Genomic DNA, 15,366 nt, shown 5'->3' with positions numbered 1-15,366 from the left:
ATGTTCAACTTGGTGTCCACCAGGACCCTCTATAAGTAATCCTGTTTTCACAGCTTACTAGTAACATGAACCCACTTTAAAAATAATATTTAAAAATACATTTTTCTTACTATTTGCTTTACATGTGTTATTATAGAGATATTTTGACTGCATGACCATTTCTAAACGTTGCTACACATACGACTTTTAAGGGAGCTGAAAAATGGCATTAATTCTCTTTTGCCACAGGGTGGCGATATCTTAAAAATTATGAAGGCTCAAAGTATCTCGAGCTTTTAATTTCTGTGTTAAGTAAAGAAAAACTCAGAAGTAAGACTTTAATACTTCTGATAATACTTCTGGCTAAATTGAAAACAATAGCATAATTTTATAATATCAGCTGTGTTAGAGGATTGTTGTGCTGCACAGTTCATTCTGATTGCTCAGAAGAAGCAAAGGGCTTTCTGCGTATCCAGATGTAATTTGCAGTCTTGGAGAAATGTTTAGGTGTAAATCCTCTCTGACTGACATCCATTTGGAAGTGAATCATAGCTGCTTTTTGATTACTGGGTGTGATTTTGTTGACCCGGACACATTTATACGCAAGCAAAACTTTCCTACATGCACCCTGGAGGGACTTTGTCATGTCAAAAAGTCCCAATGGTGTATATATTTATTATAAGGATTAACGAAGATGTAGACACACCTAAATTAAATCAAGCTTTCTAGGTGCAACAACTTCACACTAGCTAATCTGTCTTTGAATTTGTCTTCCCTTTTATAGAATTTTGCAAATTTTATTAAAATGAAAGCAAACTGTGACTGTCTTCTCACAAAAAGGTGCTGCTTCATAAAGCCAAAGCCTTTATCATTTTGGCCATACTTTCAGCACATATAATACTGCTGTACCTGTTATTTACCCTCCCCCTCTACATTCAACTGTCACAGTGGAGTATCCAATTAAAAGAAATGTTTCTTCACATTCTTTGATTATTGCCCAGATTAGGAAGCCACCAGGAAGGCTTTGCCTTCTGTGATGGCATACCAAGTGCAGACCTGCAGATGCACTCATTCCTTTACTGTGTCCTCAACTATGAAAATGGAGGAGGCAAGGTGAGCAACAAGGCAGACAAAAATAGAGGAACTGTTTAGAGAAACACAGTAATTACGATTTTCAATATAGAGAGTGTATGCATTGTCCACAGACCATCATTTCTAAATAGATTTATCCTGGAGCCTTAAAATGCCACTGTCAGCACAGAAGCACTGCTGAACACTCCAAGTTCTTTTAACTAACTGGACTAACAGGAGTTTCAAATAAGACTTAGGTACAGGTTAGGTACAAAATTAGCAGCCAGCCTTGCATCTATAGGCAAGAAACCTGCCATATATGAGAAGGCTTACAAAAATGATACCTCAAGGACGTATGCATTATTGTACAGCATCTATTTGAAGAGGTTTTTGAAGTTTAAGTATAATTCTGATGAATATTAAAATAGAGTTGAAGAATACTTTTATAGTTACACTTCTGTTAAAGCTTTTAAAGACACTTCAAAATCCCCTGCAATAACCAGCTCCACATTCGGCCTGGTTGGAAGTCCTGTGGGCAAAATTATTTTTAATATGACATGACCACTAGATTTTCCTAACCCAATCAGGGGCCACAAGATGTGCCCATTTCCTTCCGAGGAGAACTAAATATAGAGATATGGTTTTCAGTGAATATAATAAATAGGTTGAGCCTGGACTCTGACAAGTGCAAACAAAAGCACATGAGCAAAGGTTGGCACCACACCCAGCTACACTTGGCGCTTTTATTTTCTCTAAGTCAGCTTAGTTACAGCTGAACAGCTTGTGATATGCCTTTCTGCAGGCACAGGATGTGCTGAATAGGTTAACAGAACCAAGTGGACAAGGGTCTTTGGATCTCCACAATCTTTCTTCTGTTGCTTATCTTAATGAGATAAGAAAACAAGTGTCATATTTTTTTTTGGATTTTATACAATTCTGTTCATAGCATGAAACAATAAAAGCAGTATTGTGGAAGGGGAGAAAAATCCCCTAGCACATCTACAAGACCTGCAGCTCTCCTACTGTTTCCAAAATGTTTGTCCTTATGCACCACATTGTTACAGGAGTAGTCACTCCTGCCACATCTCAGACTTTCTTCTTCCTTGCTGGCTTTTGGGTTTCAGCAGGAAACTTAACCCTCTAGATTCTGTGGAAATGCACAGTCACCTTTCTGAGCAATCGTTTGGCTTGCATCCAAGGCATCCTTGCCTTTGCTTCATAAAACAGAAAGGAATTATGACCACAATAAAGTGTTCAGCTTACTAATTGCTATTTAATTGCCGCTCAGCATTTCCAATGCATTAACCAGCAATGGCAGCGTTACATAAACACTTGACAGCATGATCTGAATCTTTAGGACACAGGGAAAAGGCCCCGTGAGCTTGCATGTGTGCATGCAGGTCCACGTGCGTGTCTGGAGGCAAGACAAGAAAAGGCTTCTCTTCCCCACTCTGCACATGTCGCCATGAAACATGTGGATCTCCCCACAGGAGAAATAGCCACTGATTCTCCCCTACAGACTTGATGTTCCCGGAGGACATATATATGTTCTGATACCAGCTGTACAGGAGCTCTCTGACAATGGACTCCACTTTACAGATGAAATTCCTGTTTTTTTTTTTTTTGGCTTTCACATACTGAAACACACCTCTCAGAATGCTTTGCTTCATTAGGCATGCAGTCTGAGAACAAAGGCTGGAAAAAAAAAAAAAAAAGAAAACAAAAACAAAAGCAGAGAAGAATCATTGAAAATTGCTCAATTTTCCTTGCCCGGCAAGGCTGCAAGCCCTTGCTGGGCACCCAGCCCCTTTGTCCCCATCCCCTTGCAGTGTCCCCTTGATGCATGGGGATCAGGGCACACAGACAGAGCTGGGGGATGTGGTTGGGACTGGGACCACGAGGCACCCTCCAGCGTGCAACCAAAGCTAAGACACCATCAGGCTGGTGCAATGACTCCCCACAAACAGAGCACTGTGCTGGTTACAGTGAGCTGAGACTTGGTTTCTGTGTTTCATAGCAGGGCAAATCCTTAAAGCATCCTCAGCTTTGTGCCCATGGAGCATGGCCTACATTCTCCACACACCCTGCTCCATGCCTGCTCAGTGACTCTGGGTTTGACTGCTGCAGTGGTACTTATCCCCTTTATCACTCAGTCTCTGAGCTTAAATGGACTGCATGTAGACGTTGTGCTTCCTCAGCAGAGTTCATTCTCCGTAAGGAAGGAGCCCATATTTCTGCTGACATTGGCAGGTTAATAGCTGATTCACACAATGTGAATCTTGTTTTATTGTCCTCTGCAGGCTCAAATAAAAGAGAGAACACCGATCCAGAAATCTCATCAGCATCGTCCCAAAGCAGCTGTAGAGATGCCTGCCCTGTGAGCTGTGTGCCCATGCCAGTATTCCTCACCACTCCTCCATCACCATCTTCCAGCTCAAGGAGATACCACAAAGATCTCAAGGAGAGCACACACTCTGAAAGCACATCACATCAGCAGATGTCTCAGTGGGATGTGGACAAGATTTTCTTTATGATAACACTAAGGACTATGCACATTCAAATCCATTTTCTGCCACAAGCTTCCCATCTGATCTCAGTCAAATCACTTAATCTGCAAAATAGGGCATAAAGTAATTTTGTCTAGAAAGCCTTTGGGGCAGAGACTCTCATTTTAAGACATAGCTGTGTAGTATTGACTACAAAGAACTGTGGATGTTGTTTACAGTCTCCGGACATGCTTGTAACATATAATGAAATAATAACGCAGTAGTCATGGGAAATCTTCTTAGTAACCCGTGGATTACCTGGTTTGAAGGATTACTTCAGTTATCAAATCTGACTCCATGAATTAGGAGGTTTCCATGAACAAATTCTTGCTTGAACTACAGCCTCTTTTCTACAAGTAATTCTATTACTAGTTCAAAATTGCAATGAGTTTATAAAAATTACATCTTATTTATAATCCAAGTTTGCTGCCATCCTGTCCCAGATCTTGTTACATCTTTGTCTGCTAGATCAAGGAGCATGAGATCAAAGTTTTGTCATGCTGTGGCTCCTTTGTTAAGCTAAATAGATTGAACTCCTCTTGTCTTACACTATGAAGTATATTTTCCAGTCCTTTAATCATTCTTGTATGGTCTTGTATGATCATTCTTCTCTCTAATCATTCCCAGATAAATGAACTAGATGTTATACTTAAATATTATTAGAAATGGCTACACCAGAGGAAAGATGGAGGCAATATGCCTTCTCCACTTATTCTCACACATCAAGGTTTATATTAAATTGGCCACTGCAAGCTCACAAAGAGGGCTTGCCCTTCATCCTTGGTTGCCCTACGATCTCTCTCAAAGAGTTTGTTTTCATTTGTACACATTGTTTGATGTGACCAGAAGATCCCGACTGGTCTCTATCCATGACCTGTGTTCCTTATTTTGTACCCACTACCTCCAATCTTTGAGTCAGCTGAGGATTTCAGTGATCATTAAGACTGGCAATTACTGTTTCTCCATGTCACTGATAAAAAATGTTACATTACATGAAATTAAGAGCCAATTCATGTGAGACTTCCTGGCAATATGAGCACTCTTATTTCCCACTGACAATGATATTTTGGACCTGTCAAGTTGTAGCTATTGAAAATGTAGCATTATTATACATTATTATTTTGCATTCTTTTGATTCTTCATCAGAAACCAACTCTTCCCTTGAGGCAGAGGTGTAGGGTGTAGCTCAGCACAAGGACAGGGCTCAAATCCTTCTGTGTAGCAGGAAGCTTGGACCACCTCCCCATCGGCAACAGTGAGGGCAGCCAGGAGAGAGCTCTTCTTGTTGAGGTTTGCTCCCAATGGATTGCCCATCTGTACCTAGATCTCCTTGCTCTTCTCAGAGGGGTGGGCATTTCTGCAGTCTCCTTTGACAGTTTTGGCTTGTTTCTGGGCTCTCACGAATGCTGCAAACAGCTCCTCTCCCTCATATTTTGAAGTCTTCTTTGAAGGTGCTGGTATTTCGGTATTTGGACAGAACACAGATTTGCCCAGGCAATTTTCAACCTGTTCTTTTCCCACAAAAAAGTGAGGAGTCTGTGAAACCTGTTTGCAAGTACACAGTGAGAGCCTCTCACCGTCGCTCTGTCGGGAGACTCAGCCATACCAGGTGAAGAGATGAACTTCCCAAAGAACCAAACAGGTGGCCAGCAAACACCAGTTCTTGCTCTGTGCTCCAAAACTTCTCAGCCAAAGCCTTTCGCTGCTATTTAATCATTGAATTTTTTATCACTAATCCCTGATCTGAGTTGGCAGACTTGCTGCTGTGAGGCTGCACTTGCTGCTGACAGATATGAGCGTGGATATTTGCTCTGTCTGCTTGGGTTCGTGCAGCCCCAGGGTAGGCACCGTGTTCCTGCTGTGTCAAGGAAACAGCCAGGGACTGCTGCAAGGGGCCGAGCTGAGGCATTCTCTCATGTTGCTTCACGCTACTTTTATGGTTTTCCAGCTGCAGACCAAGCTATCTGAATAGCAATTCTGCTTGGTTGAGAAATGATTGGCTTCAGCTTGGGCTGAAAAAGGTAAATGTTTGTGGGCACAGCATGAGAGGTGCTGGAAAAGAAAAGCACATGCATGGGGGTGAAATTTGGAATCCTCCTGCTCCAGTTTGCTCTGGACCCTGGAAAACCTGCACTGACCAGCTTTACGGAGCATTTGTTTACTGCCTTTTTATCAGAGCAGGCCCTTCCTTTTACCATGCACTGTGCAGAAATAATCTACGGCTTCGGCTTCCCCCGAGCCAGGTGGCTGCTCGCCTGAGTCTTTCTGGAAGGGGCCAGGGTTTGGCATATACAGCCCCTTGCAAATCTTAGTGCTGAGAAAGAGCCAAGGTCATCCCTAGTAAGAGGCTTTTCTCTGTATTACCGTACCTCCCCACAGTACATGACAGATACTGCAAAGGTGTTTACGGTCTTTGCTGATACCAAAATTATCACGGGTCCGTACAGGGCCTTTAATCATTCAGCATGTTTACCAGGACCAAGCAAATGTTTTCAGCAAGGATCAGTTTATTATAAATTTATTTCCACAGCTCCTTCTGTGCTGCCTTCTGGCCACCAGAGACAGCCAACCATTATTTCTCCCATGCTTTCTGAGCTTCTGCTCATGCATATGAAGCATCTCCCTTAGATTCTCTTTGCTTATTCTCCCTCCTTCTTAATGCCTGAAGGATTCAAACCTGAATGCGTGCTCCAATTGCAATCTCATCAATGCAGAACAGATTTGAAGCAGTGCTCCCCAGGCCATGCTACAGCTGATTCAACACATTTTCTGCAAAATGACAATGGCATTTTTGATATGTAAAAAATGAGGTGCAGTGTTTGGGGGACTCCAAGTATCAACATGGCATTCCTGGTTGCAGGGGTCAAAATTCAGCTTCAGGAAGAAAAGGACTCAAAGGACTGGACACATAAGACATAACAATTAATTTTTGACTTTTTATTATTATTACTTTTAATTTTGTTGTTCTGCTTTGAAAGAGAATTCCTGCTGTTTCTGCAATATACTGGAGAACAGTACATCAGATGCATTGTCAGTAAAATTATAGGGATCTTATGCTCATTAAGGATATAGACTCTTTGGTAAATTGCTGTCATTTTTCACTTTCATTGAGTTACTTCTGTGATGCTGTTTATTCAGACTGCAGCAGTTCTTGCTGTCCTAGTTGTTCTGCTGCTGCAGCCTAGCATTTGTATGCAGCACTTGCACTACTTTCCTGGTAAGCTCCATAGTAAAGTGAAATTCTTCCCAACAGCAATATTTCCACAGTTCTGGATGGCGATTTTCCTCCAAACCAGCAACTGTCCTGCTGCCTGTGTTCCTTCACCTCCCTAAGATCAACAGGCTGCTTAGGTGAGCCGGAGGGGTTAGGGAACTAGAAAGGAAATTTCAGGAATGGCAAGGGGGAAATTCACACCCTCTTTCCCTCTCAAAAGCAGCAGAAATGGTGTGTCTAAAAACTATACAATTTTTCAAAAAAATGTAGAATTTTGTAAAGCTCAGTCATGAGCAATAGAAGCACTATTTGGCCTCTGAAATAAGTGAAAGATTTTAACCTAAGCGGTCACTTGTTACTTGCAGAAGGTTTTTAATCCTAAAGGGTGCTGTTTGTAACTCCCTGAAAAGACTGTGATTCATTTCTGAACATTCTGGCTACTCGCACGAGTAATTCCACAATTCATTTTATGGAGAACATAAAGCAGTCACACAGTGAAAGAGGAAGGATTTTAAAGAGAGATGAGTTCACATTTTGTTCTGTCTCCGAGAGAGCTTTTTTTTTTTTTTCTGTTGCTTTTCTTCATTTAAATGTTTTTCATTTAAAATACAAGCTATTGAAACATATCTTGCTGCTCTGTGGAAAATAAACCCCACACAGTTCCAAGACATTTAAACAGACGTACAGACATGGGCTGGTCACTCGCCAATGCAAGAAGCTCCTTCTGGAGAGGAGCAGCAAAAGAGAGAAAAAGCAAGTTACAACAGGAGCTAGAGAATGCTAATTTTAGTCAGTGTAAATAGCAATAATTGGCAGGATGTGTTTCACAGATGTGTTTAGATCTACTGGAAATCCACAGCGAAGACTATGTGCAAAAAACAAGGTGCACTTTGATCTCATGTGGCCCGTAGTAGCACGTGGGCATCACCGTGGCTGGGACAAGAAATGACTCAGAGAGGGAAGGAGATGGTGCCTATACCTACCCTGAAAAGGACTGTCATTCTTTTTATTTTTTTCTTTTTATTTTTTTCTTTTACCATCTGGTGATTCATGATTTGGGCACTCAGGTTGAAAACTATTTTAAAGGGACTGAATTTTCATGGAGCAGCTCAGCTATTCCTGAAAGCCAGAACTGACAGGAGAGAGGCAGGATTTAGTATTTCTGCCTGCTCTGCCAGCTCTCTGCCTCTCAACGTTAAATTCAGGATTATTTCCTACTGCCTTTTAATTTCCCTTGGAAATATCCCCCCATCCATTTACTATGAAGCTGTGTTTCCTACCTACCCTGCAAAACTCAGCAGACCACAGGTGACGCTCTGACTCTGCACAGGACCAGCTTTATCTCTGTTCTCCTCCAGCTCTCCCTCTTCACTCACCCTCCTTTTACACTCAGTATTTACATTATGAAGCCATTTTGTAGGGGCACGGCCTGCTTCTGTGGAAAGTTTGGTCACATGGCATTCTTTCTTTCTCTCCTTTTTTTTTTTTTTTTTTTTTTTTTAAAAAAAAGTGGAGTGATTCATTGTCTCCAGCCCCAAAGCCTGCCTGCTAAACCTGCTCCAGTTTTTGACACTGCAGGTGAACCAAAACATGCATTTTCAGTAGCTCGTAGCAAAGTGGCAGCAGCAGCAGCCACAGTCTTTGCTCCATGGTAATTGCCAGCTTCCAGCTTCCCAAACATACCGTCCTCTCCCTACCCTTTCAAGAAGTTGGTCAATGAATAATGGCTTTGCTATGGCAGGTGTGTGAATTTAATCCCCAGGGAATATTCTGCTTAAAGGAACAATTTCAAAACTAGCTCTTACGATTTCAGGTGGTGGCACTGCCGTGAGTCACAAACTGATTGGAAATTCAGTTGCAGAAGTGGAGCTTGGAAACAGGGACAGGGCTTTAAAGAGGAAAGTTCAGCTGGACTCAGCCATGGCTACAAAACTGTCTATTTTCCTACAAAATGAAGAACTTTCTACCTGGCAGCCAGATATTCCATTAGTAAATACTTGGTATTTTCTTAATTCAAAGCACAACATGTTAAAATAATGTCAAAATTTATTGCAGCAGAGACATGGATGGTAGAGAAAACCATATTCACAAAATCCACTTTTTCTTTGCCTTTTGCCAGGGAAAATTTATTTAAGCATTTACACTTTCAGCAGTGAAGTCTCATTCTAAACAAAAGGTAGTACAGTGTTTGCTACTTTGTAGCTCTTGGCAAATTTATGTTTATAAAGCAGCACTTTGAGCTCTTCAGATAATGAATGGTACTACATGGATGGGAAAATGTGATTTATCTTTATTTAGTTTGGATTTCTCTGTAATCATAGGGAAAAAAAACTTTTCTCAGGCCTCTTGAACACACAGGCTTAGAATATTAATTCATTTAGGTTTACAATATCTTGTAAACTCTTAGTTCTTTGAAGTCATGTTTTATTCTCAGAGATTCATCTAAGACTGTGAACTCTAATGTGTCTCAGCCCCACAGTTAAGTTTAAGCATACTTTATTTTTTAAGACGGTGCATATTAATTTATTGTTAAACCAGACTGATGGGTAGCAAGACCTTGATCTCAAAGTAACCATTTGACTTTCATAGAGATATAACCTCTTAAACTATCACAAGTTCTGGCGCCAAGATTCTGCCATGACCTGTGTTATGAAAATAATATAATCTGTGGCAATATAACTGTACTGAATTACTACTGATAGTCTGATAGAGCGTAGATAACGAGCACATCATGTCATTATAGCTCCCCAGCAATATATTAGCAATAGTATTATAGACTGCTTGTATACTTTTTATGGGAATCCCATAAGATAGAGCATATCTTCCAGCACTGTCTGATGCATGAACTTCATTTCTGTGTATTTGCCTGTCAAGCAATCAGATTTATGGTGCCCAGCAGGGAATCTGAGCAATCACACTGGATCTGAGCAAAGGTCCATCCAGGCCAGTAGCTGGCCTCTGGTGTCAGTCAGTAACAGGCATTTAGGAAGAGAGTGTAAAAATGAAGCAAGTGCATGGTCAAATACGTATTATTTTAAAATGTATACAGTGGTTGCTGCACATCAACTTAGAGTATTGGTTTGACCACAGTTGTATGGTCCAGTGGTGCCATAATCTGAGAAGCACAATGAAGCACTCCACATGTCTGCTGATAATTGTCTGTTTTCCAGAAGTAGCAAGAAATCTAGATTTTTCTGCATATAAAAAGCTGGAAGACCTCACAGTTCGACCATGGTTGAGGTCAGCAGGAGCTACTGGTATACTCACTGAATATCAGATATCAATATTACAATCAAGAAACCTTTTCTGTACTTAGCAGCTTTTCTCAGTGAAGAAATTAAATATCCTTTCATGTACCCGCCAAGGATCAGGATCATCTTTAGTGCACTATTACTTAACACCCCAATAAAGGATTTGTTAACAAGCTCTGAGTCATGCTCATAAGGCACATAACAATAAAACAGAGGACGAGTGCCAGCCCTGCCCGTGGTTCGTTACGGGGCTATTTTCCCTGGCTGTACCAAACCAGGCTGCTTGCCCATCCATGAGCATACAGCGTGCATAAATATTTACACCCCAAACTTCTTTATAATGGATGCTACTTCTGAAGACATATTGTCACGTCTTTTTCTTTGTGGGAAGGTTACCCTGCTGTGTTTTTAAAGATCCCAGAGCACGGTATGTCCTACGCCTCAGCTCCCTCAGTTTCCACTCTGAACCTTTTAGCCCTGGCAGCATTTGTAGTTCAAACCCGTCAGCAATAATGGCAAGTGCATGAAGAAGGAGCTCTGGGTGGGGGGAAAGGGAATTTTCCCTGCAGATTTCTGGCTCCCACCTTCAGGTGCCATTTCCCAAAGCAGACTGTCAAGCGGGTATTCGCTGTGTGCAGCATGTCATCACTTTCTGCAGAGCTGGCAGCGTGCGTGAATACTGTGTGGGACACATTTCCCAGATTTTCTAAGCCAGCAAAAAGCAGAGCTACTTAGCAAATAAAAGTCAACTCCTCTCACATGTGAAGATGGGAAAGAGAAAAGCCTTATAGAAAATGCAGGATTTGGAGAGGATGAGAGTGAAGTACCTTTCACCCCAGCCTGACAAGCTCCATAAAGCTGAACAGAGGACAGCAGCGACCACATGATGGGAATGAAGTTATGAGGAAAGGCGACTGAGCAGAGATTAAAAACTGTTTTGGTGCCCACTGAGATTGCTCCGGGACCAAGACAAAACAAGGTTGATATATTGAACTGGAGAGAGGACTATGTGCTACTTCTTAACACTCTCACTCCTTCAATTTGGCAAGGTGAAATGTTCATTTTAATGCCTCAAGCACTCGGACATACTTTTGCAGAAGATCAGATTAACTCTCTCTCCCTGGAATCTAACAAAATCATAGGCCTGGCTTACTCATGATTTAGTTATACACAGTACTCTTAAATTTAAGCTAAATTAACTTATTCCTACAATATGCTATTAGTTGTTGATAATATGTAGGAGATAACTGTAGAAAACTTGTGAAAACTTTGGACTTTGTCAGGCTGCCAGTGTCAAGACGAAGGCCTGCAAACAGAAAAATTGACAGCTACACTTCCGCTCCTAATGATCAAAACATTGGGATATTTCTAGCTAATGTAATTAAAAGTCTGATTAAAAACTCTTGGGATACCATCATTTTGTTTCCTTTCAAAGTACCAATATGTAGTTTCAGCATGTCTTTCCAAACCTTGAAGGGAAAGGGAAAGTCATAACTGATGTATCAAAGAGCAGAACCTTCAAGAGTTAAGGAAATCTTAAATCCTCTGAACAAGATCACTTGTGGCAGGACTGGAATCAATAACAGTGGCTATTGTCAGTGGCCAACAAATACAGCTTGTAAAATGCCTGTTTTCAAACTGGTATTAGGATGAGAAAAAACTTCTGTGAGCAGTACATTGAGCCTGGGATTCGCAATTCATAGAAGTTAAAACCTCAGCAGCTCCTTGACCTCCTTGCTGTCACTTGGTTGTGCAGCTATTGCAAATAGCTGCTGCTCTAGAGGAAGTTGTAGGTCCCAAAATCTTGGAAATACTCTCTCCTCTCTCCCTCTTTTTCTTCCTAAGAAGCTATTGTTCCATCTCAGAAAATTATCAATGTCAAGGAATTTTATATATATAAACAAAGAACTACAAAACGGTCACATTTCCACAGTCAGAGTTGTAGAGGTAATATTCCACTCTTCCCACAGATTAAACTTTCACTAAGACACACTAGATCATTTTAACATTATGCCTTAAGTGGTACAAAAATACTTCCACCAGTTGGTAAATTTAAAATCTGGAATCATTAAAAACAGCCCAGGAGTGGTAAAACCTGTCACCTACTGCAAAAGAAAAGCCCCTGGAGCCGAAGGGGAATCTCCTTTAGGTAGGAGGCTGAGGATGCAAGCTCCTCCCAAAGGATGTGGGTGAAAAGCTGTGCACAGCAGCCCCTCCCATCAGCAGGTAGGCCATTTTCTATTGCTCTGTAATTGTGAATATTTTATTGTTTGAACATTGGACAGTTTAGCTGCTATAAAACCAGTGTGTTATGTCACCCTGCATGCATGTAGAGATGACTTGATGACTTTTTTTTTTTTTTTTTTTTTTTTTTTTTGAGTATGGCAAGACATTTTAAAGATACTTTAACACCTTATGCTCTGCTACAGGCACAGGAGCTCCTGCCAAGCACTTGTTCACCCCTAGGCACAGAAAGCCATCCCTTCTGCTCCTGCAGCTCCCATGCAGAGGAATTCCAAAGCATTTGGCGAATATTTTCTGCGTAGAAATGAGAACATGACGTGAAAAGTACAGCCACAGTTAGATAAGAGATAGCAAAAAGACAGCTCATTGTAGCAATTGCAAAAGGTGCCTCCTGGGTCTGAACCACAGAGAAATCAGCACTGACAAATGCAGACAAATGGGTGACATTGGGCTTTTGTGTAAAGGGTCCTTGCTCTGGTGTGGATGAAATGCGTGGCTTTTGGCCTGCTAGCAAAGCCCAGATTCACTAAGGACCTTTGGTGTTTGGACTCCGTTCTGGGCTGTGGACTCCTCAAAGCTCAGCTCCTGAGCTCTGGTAGAAGTCTTGATTTTTACAGGGTCACATCAAATGTTCATTTAGGCTTGTATCCCCGTCAGTAACTGATAGCAAGTTCTTCTTCTGGATTATTCTTCTGAACAGGACAGACACAGGACACTTCCTCTGTTATGCTCTTCTGACAAGAGGTCAAAGCTTTCTGGACGAGAAATTCCCATCTGGAGGGTTGCATCTTTGTGTTAATAGCTCTTGATGGACTTTTCTCACTGGAATTTGCCTAATTGTTTTTGAGGCCCTTCAACAGCATCAATATACCTAGCCTGGGATATAAAGCACTTACCAGGGAAGGTGGCTACCTCAATCCAGTTTCCCTCATGCCTGAGCAGGCTCACCTTCAGGGCAGTTACCTGAGGGTGCAAATCTTCCCGGTCTGTTAGATGGGCAGGTTTCTCCAACTACCTGATAAAGCAAAGCGTCTTCATCATCAGGCATATTTTTAATAGCCTCTGGATAGAGACACAGCAAAGATGAAGTGGTGAGGCACTGGCACAGGTTGCCCAGAGAAGCTGTGGATGCCCCATCCCTGGAGGTGTTCAAGGCCAGGTTGGATGGGGCTTTGGCCAACCTGATCTAGTGGGTGGCATCCCTGCCCATGGCAGGGGGTTGGAGTTGGATGGTCTTTAAGGTCCCTTCCAACCCGAGCCATTCTATGATTCTATGATTCCCCTCCATAAATTTAACTAGGTAATGTAGAAGCTTTATTTTACCACATTAAAATGGCTCTCCTTCAAGTCCTTACCTGAGTCCAGCCTTCAGTGAACCACACCCCTTCTCAAATCTGTTAAACCTGTCCAGATGATAACATTACTGCACTGCTTGAAGGCAGATGAAAGCAGCTGGGGGAGCTGTCACAGCAAGAGGCAGCAGCGATGCTGCTCCCACAAGTCAAAGCTAAAGTAGCTTTGATTTGGCAAGGAAGATTTACAAAGATGTGTTCCTCCAGCACCCCTGTGACATTAACTCCTCGGGTAGTAGCTTTTCTTTCCATTGTGCTGGTTGAGCAAGACTTGTTTCTTCCTGAGGGCTCTAGGAGAGGTGTGACAGAATTAGTCTTCTCACATTGAAGGCCACACGACCTGTACAGAGGCTCTCCAGCCAATGCTACAACCCCCAAGCAAGATGGGAAAGGTGACATTTTCAAAATGCTTCCTGCATGTAACAGTGCGTGTTGATTTGCACAGGTCCACGCCTAAATGCAAATCCTTCGCACATTCCTGTAGGTAACATCTTACGCACTGATACCAAAGGCACGTATGGGTGCCAAACACGTTCTGAAAACACCATGTTTGCTAGGGTACACTGGGCATTCATTGTGCAAAAGTGCCTGGTCTCGAGAAGTTCAATTCGTAGTGCCAATGTTAATTCCCCCTAAATGGCTGACACTTCCTGATAGCGCTTCTAGAAATTGTTATGGAGCATGTAAATGTCAGAAAGAACCAGCAAAGCCATGGCAAGCGACCTTTTCCCCAGCCCTGGGAGCAAGCTGCAGGTATTTGCAGTGACAGTTCAGACCTACAAGCGAGTTAAAACTGTTTTGCTCTTTTCTGCTCTGGATGGGCAGCTTTGGAAAGGTGTTGTATGACTGCTGCTTGACATGGGCATTTGTTGAAGCAAACTTTTTTTTTTTTTTCAAAAGATCTTGAATAGCTCTTAATTAAATGGGTTTTGTATTGTGCTAGGTGAGGGTGTGCCCCATCCTGGCTGGCAAAGCTGAACAGGGAAAGGCCAAAGCAGTAACCGACACCGAAACACAGGGAGGGAGCAGGGGCTCTGCACACCTCAGGACTTAAAACCGTCCTCAACCTTTGGTCTTGTCCTCAGCACACACAAAAAGTGAGAAGGGAGATTTCAAAGGGGTTTATAAAGAAGCTGTTTAGAAGTAAAAGCTGATCTAGAGGATAAGAACAAAAGAACAATGGCCACGCCGAAATGTTATACTGGTCTGAACTGGAGCCATTTCACTGAGAGATTCTGTAAGGAATAATTTTGAGTCAAGACTGGAAAAGATCAAATAGAAGCTGGAAAGCACGAATATACTGGGGAGGAGGAGAGAAAGGAGCTATATTGCTTCAGCACAAACAGCTGAAAATACAAGAAAAAGTGCTTTTGATATTACACAGCCCTTTTTTATCATTAACTCTGTTTGCCCATGTAAGTAAAGCAGAAATGTACCTTTTAAAATTCTTATCTTTGTACAATTTTGATAGTTTTGTGTAATTATGCTCCTTTCTCTAAGAGGTTTCCCAGAAGTGTAGATCCACAGAGGTATCGAGACACCATTGAAGCAGGTGGAATTGGACACCTCAATGCTTTTGTCAATATGACCCTTTGGCCACACTGGAAATCTGCAGCTAGGTGAGGGGAGATACACCCTAACACAACTACACTGGTTTAAATACACAGCTTGGGTTATAGGGAAATTATTTTTCCCATTGTGTACTACTG

This window comes from Anas acuta, chromosome 2 (genome assembly GCF_963932015.1).
Source record: "Anas acuta chromosome 2, bAnaAcu1.1, whole genome shotgun sequence".
Lineage (NCBI taxonomy): Eukaryota > Metazoa > Chordata > Aves > Anseriformes > Anatidae > Anas > Anas acuta.
This window is presented reverse-complemented; position numbering follows the sequence as displayed.